General features: G+C 42.5%; 1 long non-coding RNA gene across 2 annotated transcripts; it reads right to left on the bottom strand.

Moving 5' to 3' along the window:
- Window positions 1-4,420: 4,420 nt before the first annotated feature.
- Window positions 4,421-14,375, bottom strand: LOC147912444 (uncharacterized). Of its 2 annotated transcripts, none has more exons than XR_015549862.1 (5): window positions 13,908-14,375; window positions 7,615-7,701; window positions 6,675-6,985; window positions 6,164-6,236; window positions 4,421-5,944 (listed from the first exon to the last, which is right to left on the bottom strand). It is a non-coding gene; the product is annotated as an uncharacterized LOC147912444 (long non-coding RNA). The 2 variants fall into 2 exon arrangements; XR_015549863.1 differs by lacking the exon at window positions 13,908-14,375 and adding an exon at window positions 8,803-9,369.
- Between the last annotated feature and the right edge of the window lie 604 nt (window positions 14,376-14,979).

The raw sequence follows: 14,979 nt of genomic DNA on the forward strand, positions 1-14,979 counted from the left end.
AGACACCAAAAGTAGGCTTTGAGTGACTGAGCTGTGGCTGAGTGACAAGTGAAGGGAGGTTTCACAGCATCCTCTGGCCCACGGGGGACCCTCACATCAGAAGATGACAATGGACCACACATTAGAGTGGATGGAGCTGTGGCGATGGGCTGTTTCAAGGAGGAGTCACGGTAGGGGTCCAGGGATCTGCACAGCTGCCTCTGTTCATCCCCACCATGCACCTTCTCAAGGAAAATATTCAGAATGTATATGTTTTCTATTTTTTTTCCTTTTCTTCTTTCTTTTTCTCTCTTTCTCTCTCTCTCACACACACACACACACACAAATATATGTAGAAAGGTGGGGTCAATCAGCTATGACGGGCATTTGTACTGTAGTATTTCATATCATGAATGATACCAGCTTTGTTTTAAATTTGGCAACTCTCTCGTTTTTGTCCTAAAATTTTCAGTTGTTCCACATATTTTGTGTATAGTCAGTCATCTTCCTATGGCTAGTTTTCATCAACAGAGCATAAGAATGTGTGACTGAATGTCAAATTATTAACTAGAATGTACATTTAATCTTACTTTTTGGGGGTTATCTATAATACTCCATCTACAAAATAATTGTGTATTATTTTTTACCCAACATACTCACCACAACAGAAATGCACTAGTGAAAATATTGTGATATTTCTTTATTACTTTCTCAGTGATAATCAGCCTTTCACCCTCACAATGAAGAGAAATTGCTCAGTGAATTCATAGAGATAGGAAGTTCATTAAGTACATAGTCTTGGATGCACAGCGAGAAAAAGTAGGTAATATATAGAGATGATGAGAGAAGAATTTACATAATTTGATAATTATTAGATAAATATGGCTTTTAAAACTGAATTTCTAATGATTTTATTTACCAAATGTTTTGAAGTATAATTGATAAATAAATATTATATATATTTAAGGTGTAGAACATGATATATATATATATATATATATATATATATATATATATATACACACACACACACACACACACACACTGTGAAATGATTACCACAAGCAAGTTAATTAACACATCCATCACCTTACATAGAAATTTATTTTTGGATGGGAATACTTAAGATCAAATCTATTAAGAAGTTTAAAGTAGTCAAGAAAGTATTATTAACTATAGTCACCATGATGTACATTAGATCCTCAGAAATCATTCATCTTACAACTGAAATGTATACCATTTGCTGCTTTTCATTTACCTGGAACAAATTTTAAATTATTTTTCCTAGAAATGTCAGAGGACTCAGAAATGGTAGAAATGAGTGGATTGGTATTTCAAATAAAAAATGTACCTGTATTTATTCTCATCATGTCAACTTTTAGGTTCCTCACTCTGAAATTTTATAGTTGTGGTGCAGGTCATTTTCCTACATATAACTTGTTTCCAGACACAGAGAACAATAATTATGACGCTGGTATTCCATTTTTTAAACAAACTATTTACTCTTCAGTGACACACTACTAGACGTAAAAACATACACAGGTAGCAGCAGGCAGACTCCATGGTGTGCGGCTTGTGTTCACTTTGAAAATCCTGTGATGACCCTTTGCAGCGGTTCTGTGGTGATGGACACCTTGCCCTCCACTCTGTCACTCTGTCAGTGGGGAGGTCAGATTTGATAGCAGGTGAAAAGTTCTCAGCTTCATACCTCGAGTCCCCCAGGCAGGAAACCTGCACTCCTACTCTAGAAGTTTGTTCATATGAATTTTATGAATGCTGTCACAACAAATTGGCTAAGTAACACTTCTCAAAACATTTGACATTATGTTTCATGTCCCTTTCTCCAAGACATTATGCAGAGTTATAAATGCGTCCTGTAATTTTCTTTTATTCCTCAATTTATATTTCGGAAACTTCATTCAAGTTGGTTGCATTAAAGTGTTTCTCCGTTTAGAAAAATGCACAGTTTCCTAATTCCAATTTTGTACTCTCTCTTCCAGAAAATATAAACAGTGAGAACACATCCAGACTGCTTGCCTCACATCAGGAGAATCTTGAACCATCCCAGCAATAGACATTACAGGAAAGGAGAATCACATAATAATGTCTGCTGAATGTAGAAATTGAAATCTAAAACCAAACTCTAGCAGTATAGAAACAGAGATACTTGAAAAAGAGACTGGGATTTCATGATGGAATCTCCATGGGTCAAGGTGGAGAGGACCCCTGACTGTTTGAGTGTTGACTGGAAGAGGGGTGAGAAGGGCTGGTGCCATTGGGTCATTGGAATGAATACTTGGCAACAGAGGGAAGGAGAGTCTGAGTGAACCTCAGGGACAGCACTGGGGCGGGGGTCACAGGCGGTGGTCATGGAGGATTCTCTCTAAGTAGTTATGAGACACTATCTTCTGACCCTGCAGGGTCTAGAGATGGATGAGGAGTTTGTAGATTAGAAACTGAACTTTGGTGGGTAGGGACTGAGCAGGGAAGGTGGACGCTCAGTGTTAGTACATCTTCTTCCATTTCTCAGTCGGGCCTGAGTCCAGGATGCACAGACAATTGCTCAAACCTATAATCAGCAAGACACTGAGAGATGCAGACTTAATTCACTTAACTACCAAAGGATCCACTCAGGTGGCCACTCTTCTGGTTGTTTCACATCAACTGCTTAGCCAGAGTAGGTCAGGTGAAGGTGAAGCTTATTCCTTGCAGAGCCACCATGTGGCACTTGTTCTGAGATGTCCTGGAGTTTGAGTCACTTTAGGAAACAAGCAAAAAACTAGTCACTCACTGTGGTCACCTGATCATCAGAAACACTCACCAGGAGGCAGCTGAAAGTGTGAAGATAGTGGGGGAGGATGGTCACGTTTGACTTCCCAAGTCCCTCATATCGGCTTCCATTGGAGGACACTGTGTCATATTTTGGGTCAGGGATTGAAAGGTAGAGGGCAAAGAATGGGTTATTATCTGGGTCTTTCTCTTATCTCAGCATCTCCTCCAGGGTATCAATTTGTCCTCCCCTAAACCTTGAGTTAGGAGGACTTGAAAACGCAATTGATAGGAGCTCTTGATTTAGAGTTCCAGGACATGATCTAGAGGTCTCAGTTGTTCAGAGGGCTCCGTCCCCAGGGAAACATTTCCTGTCCTAGGTCTGTCACTCCTCACTGTTGTGACTTTGGAAAGTCACTTAACTTCTCTAAATGTCAATACCCTCAAGCGTAAGGGATCGTACAGCCCCTACTCTGCCCACCCCACGGGGGTGATGTGAGGATGACAGGAGATGATACCAGATAGTCTCCATGAGCTGTACAGCGTCACATCCCTGTCAAAGGTGAAGAGCCGACTTCTATTCTCCACTGCCCTGGGGACATCCAAGCACCTTCTCTGAATTCATTTACCACCAAGTGTTTGCTTATTCTTCTAGGTATTTAACAACTAAACTTTATAGAGCACTTATAAAGACCAGTGCTCTTTCTTAAGGCTTTACCTCCATTTAATCATTTTTAGCCTCGTAAGTGAATACTATTAAGTAGGCTCCATTACAATTTTAATATAACAGTGCAGCAAACTGAGGACAGATGGACTACGTGACTCTCCCAGATTCACGTGTCTTCCAAGTGGGATTTGAACCCGGTTCATCAGGCACCAGCACCCATGCTCTCAGTCACTGTGCTCTGCTGCCTGTCTACATGGTGCCATCTACATAAAAGTGTTTCCCACACAATCCATCTAACCGGAGTTTTTCTTTCTTTCTTTTTTTTTTTTTTGTGTGTGTGTGGGAGGAAGATCAGTCCTGAGCTAACATCCGTTGCCAATCTTCCTCTTTTTGCTGAGGAAGATTGACCATAGCCCATCTTCCTCTCCTTTATATGGGACGCCACCAGACCATGGCTTGATAAGTGGTGTGTCGGTGCACGCCTGGGATCTGAACCTGCAAACCCCCCGGGGTCACCAAAGCGGAGAGTGCGCACTTAACCGCTACGCCACCGGCTCGGGCTCCAATTGGAGTTTTAAGTACACGCTAAGCTCCATGATCTTCCTCAACCCAGTTTTGATACAGCGGGCTCTACTGGGAAGCTGGTCAACAATGGGACCAAAAGTCTGAGCTGAGACTAAATTACTACTAATTTACCTCTGGTCTTCTGCCAGCAATGTGCCAAAAGCTCTCTCTATTGTGAATGCTTTTCCCAGGGTCTTACCTGTTGGTACAAAAGAGAAGTTGTTCATAGTTCATGAAGACACAAAGTTCATCCCAAGAAGCGTATCCGAAAAATGAGCATCTTGACATTTTTTGAAGTTCAGAGACTGAATTTGGTTGAGGAAGGACTTGAGCAGGGCAGGTGCACACTCAGGGCTAGAACGCCCCTGCCGAGTCACCAGGTCTCAGTCAAGGCTGCACAGACAGTAGCTCAGATCATGAGTGTTAAGAGAGGTTTGGGGATTTGATCGGAGACGTAAAAGACACTTTTTACTCTAAACAAATGGACCGAAGGTATATTTTATTATATAGAGGATAGTAAAGGCAACAGTCTGCAAACAGATCTAAATAGGTCAAATATTAAGAGGGAAAAAAAACATCAGCCCGACTGGAAAGGGAAAACATCTACATCAGCTGAAGAGAAATGACACAAATCAACCGGAAAGAGAAACACCAGGTTGACCGAAAAGAGAACACATCAAATCAATTACTTCATATCAAATCAATTACTTCACATCAAATCAGTTATTCACAACATCCACGCCCCACTGCCGGGAGAGCCCTGTCAATCGACGCGGCTGGGCAAGGTGTCCCTTCCACAGGTGGAACTCTCACTGGGGCTCAGTTTCCAGCAGTTTTTATACCATCAGTAATTTTCAGAGTAAGCAATTACAGAGTTTGCAGAGCAAGCATTTAGTGTTTCCATGCACAAATGGTTATCAGTGGCGTACGTGCACTGAGCCCCCTGGCTAACGTCCCAGCCCAGTAATTGCGTACTTGCATTGTTCTCTTTGGTTATCGTCTCAGCCCGGCACAGATGGCCAGTCCATTCCGGGCTATGACGCTCCAAGAGCCTTGAAATGTTACAACTTGCAACTCTCTCCGTGGGAAAAAGGCCAGTTCCCAGAAAAAGGCCAGTTCCCACCACACAGAAAGCAGCTTTATATTTCTTTTTGTGCTGGTGGCTGTAGGTCAATAGAGCGGCCAAACATGGCTGTACTCGTGTCAAGACAGTGAGTCAGTGAGATACTGAGGGTTGCAGACAGTTCACTAAACCACCCAAGCTCCAGCCCTGATGGCCACTTTCCCAGTTACTTCACATTAACTGCTCCTCCAGGGTTAATCAGTTGAAGGGAAGCTGATTCTTGGCAGAGCCTTGATGTAACAGTTGGTTTGAAATGTCCTGTGTTCTGAGACAGTTTGAGATCCAAGCCACCCACTGGTCACTGTTGTGGTCACCCGATCATCAGGAAAGCTCACAGCAAAAGAGCTGTTCTCATGTATTTCAAATTTTTTCGTTTGCCCGCTCCTTGCTGGAAGCATGAGAAGATATTTTGCCAATATTTCCTGTGGGAACCTGCTGGAGCTCCTGGAGGTAAATATCACAACTTTGTGAGGACCCCCATGACCGGGTACCCCTGGAGATTTCATTCTCAGTGTTGTCCACACAGAGCCTCCAGCAGTTCCTCAATCACAGTTCACATTGTCCACTGGTCCCCACAGGGCTTCCCCTCCCGAGTCTCTGCTTCAGTGACTGTGATCCCCGCATCCGTCTATCTGTCCCTCCAATCCTGGGGGCAGTGCTCGGCCTTGTGTCCTCCCCTCTGTTAGGGATTCCAGATGAGTTGTTGATTTTTCATTCTGTTCAGCTTTTTAGTTATTGTTAAATGATGTAGTGGCAACTTTCAAGATTCTTACATGCCAGACCAGAAACTGGAAGTTTGCATATACTTTTCAATCCTGGGATAATTTGAAATTAAATATAGACTGTTTTGAAAGAGTAAAACAATTGTATTAATATTTTTGTGATGAAAGGCTCATGTGCATTTGAAAGAATTTTGATGTATTTACTATTGGTGAGAATTATTATTATGTAGACACAGACTATGTAAACTCAACTTTAAATTGTGTAATTGAGAATATAAAAAATATTTTAAGTTGAATTCTCACTTTTTTATGTGCATTGTTTAGTTGTTCCATACTTACAATCTTAATATATCAGATGTTAATCATTATTTCAGTAAATAGGATGGTTCTCCTTGTAAGTCAATTGAAGTAACTGAAAAAACATTAAAATGTTAAATTAACTATTGAATGCAGTTTAAATTTTAAAAATATTTAATTACCTTTAATTACCTAAGTGGAAAAATATCAATGTCCCATTAAAACAATTGTTAAAATTGGGTAGACTTATAGATATAATAAAAATATTTGACAATTGAACTTTAAAGATTCAGAAAGAATTAGTGTTGAATCTATAGCAGTCTTCTATTCATATGAGAACCACCCCTGAGGGAACAAAAATCAACAAAAAATTTTTCATACCTAAAAATACACAGAACACGACTTTTCCATTGTCTTTATTCCCACCTGGGGTTCCTTCTCAGTTTCAGATACTATGGAGGAGGCTTTTAATGTCATTGTTTTTAATGTGTTCTCTCCTTTGGCAATGACTGAGGTCTAGTGAGGAGACAGGTACTCACATAAGCAGAGTTACCTGTGAAAATGGCTGTGGAGGTCGGCGTGAGTGTACTGCGATGTGGAGCAGAAACTTGACGAAATCACTCTATGTGGGGCTACAGAGACCTTGCAGATGACCTGGATCCTGAAGGGTGAGTACGCCTGCTCCAGGTGTAAACCTTGGAAGGGAGGTCCTCAAGGGGGAAGAGAATGAGACAATCTCTGCAGACATCGAAGAGCAAGGACCATAGATGAGACATCTAGTGGGATGGGCACAAGGGGGCAGCCTGGAGAAGGGGTGCTGGTGTGATGCTGGGGCTCACTCTGCCCTGTGCAGGACTCCAGACTCTGGAGATATGGGGATCAAAGGAGATTTTACAAACATCAGACAGCTTGTTTTGAGCCAGATATCTTATGACTAAACTATAATCAGACCTGGCAATAAGAGTATATGAGGGTCTGAAGGAAGTCCATGGCAGTGAAATAAACAAGGAAAATATAGAGGGGCACATGCCAGACATACTCAGGAGGGAGGAGTACATAAGTCTGATGACCCCCTCTATCAGTGAGCAGAGGGAAACTGGGAAAAAATATGACTAAAAACGGAATAGCTCAGCAAAGATGTACGATGGCAATAAACATATGCAAAGATGCTCAATCACATGATTACAGTAATGAAATATCCATACATATCTATTAGATCAAAAAATACCTAACTGGTCTTTCGCCATGGTGAGGTAGGTATGGAAAATAAATAAATAATGAACTGTACTTTGGTGAGGAAGGAATGAGCAGGGAGTTGGACACTCAGTATGAGTGGAGCCACTGCCCATTACCCACCAGGCTGGGTCCAGGCTGCACAGCCAATTGCTCACATCTATTAGCAAGACATTGGGGGATGCAGACTTAATTCATTTAACTACCAAAGCACCAGTCCAGATGCCCATTGTTCCACTTATTTCACATTGACTGCTTACCCAGGGTAGGACAGGTGAAGGTGAAGCTTATTCTTTGCAGAGCCTTCATGCAGCAGTTGGTTTGGAATGTCCTGGGGTCTGAGTCACCTTGGGAAAAAAGGAGAAAAGTGGTCACTTGATCATCAGAAACACCCACCACAAGGCACTGAGTATGAAGATACTGGGGAAGACGGTTGCATGTTTGACTTCCAAAATTCCCCCACAGAGGCTTTCATTGGAGGATACTGTCATATTTTGGGTCAGAGATTGAAAGGTAGAGGGAAAAAGACAGTTTATGATTTGGGACCTGCTCTTATATCAGCATCTCCTTCAGGGCATCAACTGTGTCCTCTTACAAACTTTGGGGTAGGAGAATTTGAGAAAGTGAGTGAGGTGAGCTCTTGATTCAGGGATGAGGACGTGATCTAGAGGTCTCAGTTGTTCAGGGGTCTCCCTCCCCAGGGGAAAAAAAAGAAAAAAAATTTCCTGTCTCAAATCTGTCACTCATCAGTGTTGTGACTCTGAGAAAGTCACTTACCTCTCTAAATGTCAATACCCTCAAGTATAATGTATGGGGTACAGCCCCTACTCTGCCCACCCCACCGGGCTGATGTGGCGATCACAGGAGAGGATACAGATATTCTCCATGAGCTGTAAAGCATCACATCCCTGTAAAGGATGAAGAGTCAACTTCCATCCTCCACTGCCCTGGGATTGTCCAAGACCCCTCTCTGAATTCAATCAATACCAAGAGTCTAGTTTATTCTTCCAGATATTTAACAATTAAACACTTATAGATCACTTATGAAGTACTAGTTCTCTTTATTAAGGCTTTACCTGTATTTAATCATTTTTAGCCTCATAACAAAATATTATTAAGTAGATCCTATTTTTTATATAACAATGCAGAGAACTGAGGACAGAGGAACTGCATGACTCTCCCAGGCTCATGTGGCTTCTAAGTGGGATTTGAACCCAGGTCATCAGGCACCAGCATCCACGCTCTCAGTCACTGTGCTCTGCTGCCTTTCTACACGGTCTCATCTAAATAAAGGTATTTCCTACACAATCCATCTGATAGGTGTTTTAAGTGCACACTAAACTCCATGATCTTCCTGAGGCCCAACTTTGATTCATGGGGCTCTGCTGGGAAGCCAGTGAACAGTGGGATCAGAAGTTTGAACTGAGAATAAATTATTACCAACTTACCTCTGGTCTTCTGCCAGCAAGATGTCAAAGCTCTATCTATTGTGAATGTCTTTCCCAAGGATCTTTCTCGATGTATTATAACATGCGAAGAAACAAAGCCTGTTACCCGCAGTGGGTCAGACAAATGGGCATCTGCCAAGTTGTTGGAGTTTGTAGAGTAGAGATTGAATTATGAAGAGGAAGGACGTGAGCAGAGCAGGTGCACACTCAGTGTGAGTGCAGCCACTGCCCAGGTTCATCAGGTTTCAGTCCAGGCTGCACAGACAGTAGTTCAGATAATGAATCGGCCATATACTGGGGGTGTAGACTTAACTCATTTCTAACCAGATGAAAGCAAGAGCATGGGGCATGGTAGCCATTACATGCTGAATGGATAGATGGGCAGATGAATAAATAAATGGATATAATGATGGATAGATGGATGAATATGTGGATTAATGAACGGATGGATGGGTAGAGGATAGTGAGGATGACAGGAAAGAAAGAAAATATGATGGAAGGAAGCAGTGAAGGAAGGAAGGAAGAAAGGAAGGAAGGAAGGACAGATGAATGAATGGATGGACAGACAAATCATGGTGCAAAATATCAGCCCCAAGTCAAGGTTAAGAAAATTTTATAAGTAAACACCTTTGGTAACTTAGAATTTTAGAACAGCTAGATATATTATCTTTTTTTAAATAGAAAAAGTAAATCAATATCTTAAAAATTATAGTTTAGGAACTTGCTGGACTTTGCATTGAGTTTGCCATCTTCACATTGCATTATGTAATGATCATAATTACACATGTATTTATAAAAGACACGATCTCTAAGTACATGGATGTGATTTCTATTGATGCCTCTGGAAAATAATTGGGCCAAAAGTCTCCAGAAAGGGAACAAGAACAAGCATTTACTGAGTGTCCACTAAGTATTGAGTTGTTTTATTAAAAGTTTACATTGTTAGATCCTCTCAACTCTGAATTTACAAATACTGTACATCTTTTTCAGGGCACACATTTAGCAAGATGTTAATTCTTTCATTATCAAACAATAATAGTTTTTATTTCTTGAAGATTATCTAATTCTAGATTTTGATACTTGGTGTACTACTCCTTCAGTTACATACTCAAAGCGTTTTGTCATCACCAGAAATTGCCTAATTTTTTTTTTTGTAATAAGAACACTTTGCATGTGGTCGACTGTCTTAATCAACTTTTAAGTTCACACTACAGTATTGTGAGTTAGAGACACAATATTGTACAGCAGCTCTCTAGAACTGATTCATCTCACATAACTGAAACTTTATGCCTGTTGAACAGCAACTCCCCATTTCCCCTCCCCCAACTCCTGGCAATCACCATTCTACTTTCTATTTCTATGAATTTGACATTTACTCTTCTTTTTTTCACCTATATTGGGGTATAATTTAGAAATAAAATGGTCAGCTGTTTACAACGTGATAATTTAACACATTGTGAAAGAATTTCCCCCATCAAGTTAATTAACACATCCAACACCTTGCATACTTACCATTTGTTTTGTTTCTTTGTTGAGAAGATTTAAGTTCTAATCTCTTAGCAAATTTCCATTACACAATGCAATGGTATCAACTACAGTGAGTTTAACTATGTTAGATACCTCATATAAGGGCAATCATGCAATATTTGTCCTTATGTGACTGGCTTATTTCACTTAGCATGATCTAGCAATCCCACTTTTGGGTGTATACCCAAAAGAATCAAAATCAGATCTCGGGGAGTGATGTCAGCATCATGGTGGAGTGAGTTGTTCCCTTTGTCTCTCCCCTCTAAGTTACAACTAAACGGACATCCATTAACCAACAGAGGATTCCCTGACCAGCAGAGTCTGTCTTTGAATATGGATTTCCCACGTTGAGCTTGAGTGAACTTTATCTTTCTGAAAGGGAACTTCCCATTAAGAACTTTGCCTTGTCACAACAAGAAATGGAAGTGGGCATTGAAACACCTGGATAGGAATCTCCCCCTTTCCTAAAGCCTTAGTGATGGAGACCCTCAGACAAAAATCTTTCTGAGACCTCTAAGTGAAACCATAGGAGATCCTGGATCTGAGAGGACTTATCAGGATGTCTCTCAACACCGCTGAGGAGCACTAAGCTCCAGGGGCTCTTGCAGGTGCTGATACGTTGGTCCTGGACGGTGTGGGGAAGTGTCCAGAGGTCACTTCAGATCCCACTTCTGACACCAAAGAATGTCAGCAAAAATCTCTGAAATACAAGGATTTAGTCAGGATAGCTTTAGTTTGCAAATCCGGGAGATGTAGCCTTCGGCAGCAAAGCAAAAGTACTCTTTGGGAGAACAAAGGAAGGGGGCTGCCTTTTAAAAAAAATGTTCCCACCCAGGTTCTCACTCAGGTGCACTTATGCAAATAAGGGATGCAAGACTGCTTGGTCCAGACTGGTTGGCCCAGGTCACAGTTTTATTGGTTACATCCATGTGGCTGTTAGGGACTTTCATAAAGTCAAGAACTTTGGCAGATTAAAAAGCTTAAGAGTGCATTCTGTGGTTTTTCTGGGAAAAGAGTATGTGACTTCATCCTGGTCCCATCATGGCCGCTTGACTCCATTTGTTTTTAGGTCCCAGTTACCACACAGATTCCTTCTTGTTCTCAGGAGTTTGTTGACTTCATTTTATTCTATGATTATTATTATTATTTTATTAAATTTCAAAAATAAGATTGAACAGTGAGTCTTCTTTTAAGAATGGGGATAACTGTAGTGACAGTGATATTTTCTCTTCAGCTGAATTCACGTCTTCTCCTTCCCTCTGAAACACAAGCCTGTTCACAACATACCCTTATCTGCCATAGCTGCCTTTCCTAACTTCCTCTCCTCCAGAGAAAATCCATGCTTCTGATCCACATTAAATCTTAGACTCACAATTCAAGAGAGGCCGTGATGTTTGAAGAAAGCAGGAAGAGGCTTGGCTGTCAAGGCATGAGCCCTCTCAGGCTGAGTGAACATGTCCTCTGGTCACCAGGGAGCAGTGTGGGCCTGGTGTCAAGATCCTGAGGGGTGCTGGGAAATGTCCCCATAGGCCCTGTGTGGGACATGCACCTGCTCAACAATCTCAGATGTGTGAAGTGACAACAGCTGTGACCCTCCCTACTTGCTGCCCTCACAGGAACACAGAGACAATTATGATGAAACTGTTGGACCTGCCTACAGGGTGTCCACAGTGATGCTGGGACCTTTGGGGTTCCACATCCAGGGCAGGTCCTGGAAGAACACTGCTGGGGGGTCTTCTCCATGGAGGGAAGTGTCTCCTTCCCCTTTGCTCAGTCACTGTCCAGGTCAGTCAGCGAGGGGACACTGAGCAAGCGCTCTCTGAGTCCACCCCCTGTCTTTTGTCCTGAGGCCTCCTTTCTTGCCCTTGGTCAGGAGCCCCTTCCCAGGAACATTCCCTGTCCACAACTCCTGGGAGGACAGTCATACTTGTCTGTGGCTCCAGTGCTGGAGCATCACCACCAGTAACTATGCCCACTGGATCCAACAGAAGCCCCACCAGGTACCTGCGGTCTAAATGGCACCAGCAATGGGGTCCCAGGGGTCCCTGCTTGGAGGCAGAGCTGCCCTCACCATCCCCTGGCCAGCCCAAGGATGAAGCCAAACATTACTGTTCACACTATCACAGCAGTCATTGTCACAGGCAAATGAGCACATTAGTGAGACCAAACACCTCTCAGGTCAGTCTGGGAGGCTGTCCTTCCTTCTTCTTCATCTCAGGTGTAGATTTTAACCCTCACATTCAGTGTCCTCCTCATGACAGCCACACTTAACCCAACGTTGAGGACTCTTCCTCTCAGCCAGGACAGAACACTCCACATCTGTCACTGTAGTTATGGGAAGTGGGGCAATGCTTTAGCAGCCAGTGCCATACAAGCATCAGTGTTCTGTGCAGCTTCCTGCCCATCTTCATCAGGGAGTGAGGTGTAAAAATATTAAGATTTACCTGATGTTTGTTTTCAGTGTAATGGAAATGTGTTCCCAGTCACTTGGTTATATAAGTCCTCATTGTTTGAAGAAAATCTCTAATATGGTTAGTGGAACTGAGAAGGTGAAAAAAGAAAGCCACTTCTCACAGCTTCCCCCTCCTCCAACCAAATTCTTCCCAGGTCCAGTTGACACCAGCACATCTGTGGAGTAAACCACACTAATGTGGAAACTCTCTCTCTTCTGCCCAGATGGTGAGCTGCCTTGTGTCTCCCCCAGAAGTGATCAGAGGCCCTGTTGGCAACACTCACCACGAATTGTTATTTGTAGGGAGAGTGTCCTGTGAAGGACTGAGTAACCCCAAGAAAGGGACTCTCTCTTCCTGCGTCACCTCTCTTCCCAGAGCCAAGCATGGGGACTGGCCTGAGGAAGGCACATCATAGATGTTTGCTGAATAATAGTTGAAGGACTGGCCCATCAAAGATGAAAGGTGGGACAGGTGCCCGTGACAGGCTCCAGGATTAAATGATTTAGTAGCTGCGGGACAGTGGAATACACAGGAATACAGAGGGTCAGAAGTATTGTGGAGATCACCTGGGAAATGGGAAGTGGACCGTGAGGTCTTTCCAGGACACACACTTGGGCTCCACCTACAGGCTGTGACTCAGGGACCAGGAGGCCTTGTCTGAGTCCTGAGGGGTGCAGTCAGTGTCTCTCCACGAGGGAGAAGCACACTCTGTGAAACCAAGTAGAACTCAGCCCTCAATCTGAGCCCTCCACCCTTGAAATACCCACAGGGAGCCAATTTGCATAAAGGTATAAGCCCCGCCGAGCACTATCCTGAGGGAATGAGTTGTGAGAGACCAGCCTCAATTTGGGACCTGAATGTCCTAACTCTGTGTGTCTCCACCGCAGCCTGCACCCACCTCACCTTCCTCATCACAGTCACAGGTCACGTGAGGGCAGTGGTCACTGCCTCCATAGGGGCCAGCCCCACCCAGTCCCCATTCCTGTCCTATCCCCTCCAACATCTGTTCATCTGACTCCCAACTGGAGCCCTAATAAGGTTTTGTGTTGCCAAGGTCCCTCTCCAGCCTGTACTGACTCAGCTGCCCTCTGCACCTGTCTCCCTGGGACCCTCAGCCAAGCTCACCTGCACCCTGAGCAGTGGCTGCAGTAGCTCCAGTGCAGACTCGCGCCAGCAGGGACAGGGAAAAACCCTGGTTCCTGATGTGTGTGGACACCAGAGTGTTGTTGGATCCAGGGTGGCAGGCTCCTTGATCACTTCTCAGGTTTGAGCTCTGGCCAGGATCCATACATGACCATCTAGAATAGCCAAGAAAAGGATGACACAGACATAGACGTGGACATAGAAATAGACAAGTCCATTACTATAACACTAAACATTGCTCTCTCAGTAATCGATAGATGCAGCAGGCAGAATATCAGTAAGGATGAACTGAACCGTGTCATCCATCAACTAGATCTAATTACCATTTGTAAAATACTGCATCCAACAAAAGCAGAATACAGAGTCTTCAAAAGCTCACAGGCAACATTCACCAGACACACCACATTCGGGGTAAAAACAAACAAACAAAGAAAACAAAAAACTTCAACAATTTAAAACAATAGAAACCATACAAAGTATGTTCTCAGACCAAAAAAGGACTTTAAGGTAGGGAAAAAAAACAAAAAGATAGCTTGAAAGTCCCAAAATACTTAGAGATTAAACACATGGATCAATAAAAGAAGTCTCAAGAGAAATTTCAAATATTTTCCACTAAATGAAAATGAATATACAACTTATCAAAATGTGTGGAATGCAGTGAAAGCAGAACCTAGCGGGAAATTTATAGCATTGAATGCATAGGTGAGAAAAAAAAGCTCTGAAACAATAATCTAAGCTAGACAAAGAAGAAAAAAGTAAGCCTAAAGCAAATAGAAGAAAAGAACTAATAAAAATTACAGCAGAAATTAATGACATTGAAAATGGGAAATCAATAGAAAAATCAACCAAAACTCGTTTTTTCAAAAGATCAAAAAATGGATAAATCTCTAGCCAGGCTAACTAAGAAAAAAAAGAAAGAAACACAAATCACTAATATAACACATGAGAGAGGGCCTATGATTACTGATCTCATAAACATTAAAAGGATAATAAGGAAATATTTGAACAAGGGAATGATATCTTCCCTGATGAGTTCTTTTAGATCTATATGAAA

The sequence above is a fragment of the Ceratotherium simum genome, chromosome 35 (assembly GCF_057802395.1).
Source record: "Ceratotherium simum simum isolate JZ-2026a chromosome 35, ASM5780239v1, whole genome shotgun sequence".
NCBI classification, from domain to species: domain Eukaryota; kingdom Metazoa; phylum Chordata; class Mammalia; order Perissodactyla; family Rhinocerotidae; genus Ceratotherium; species Ceratotherium simum.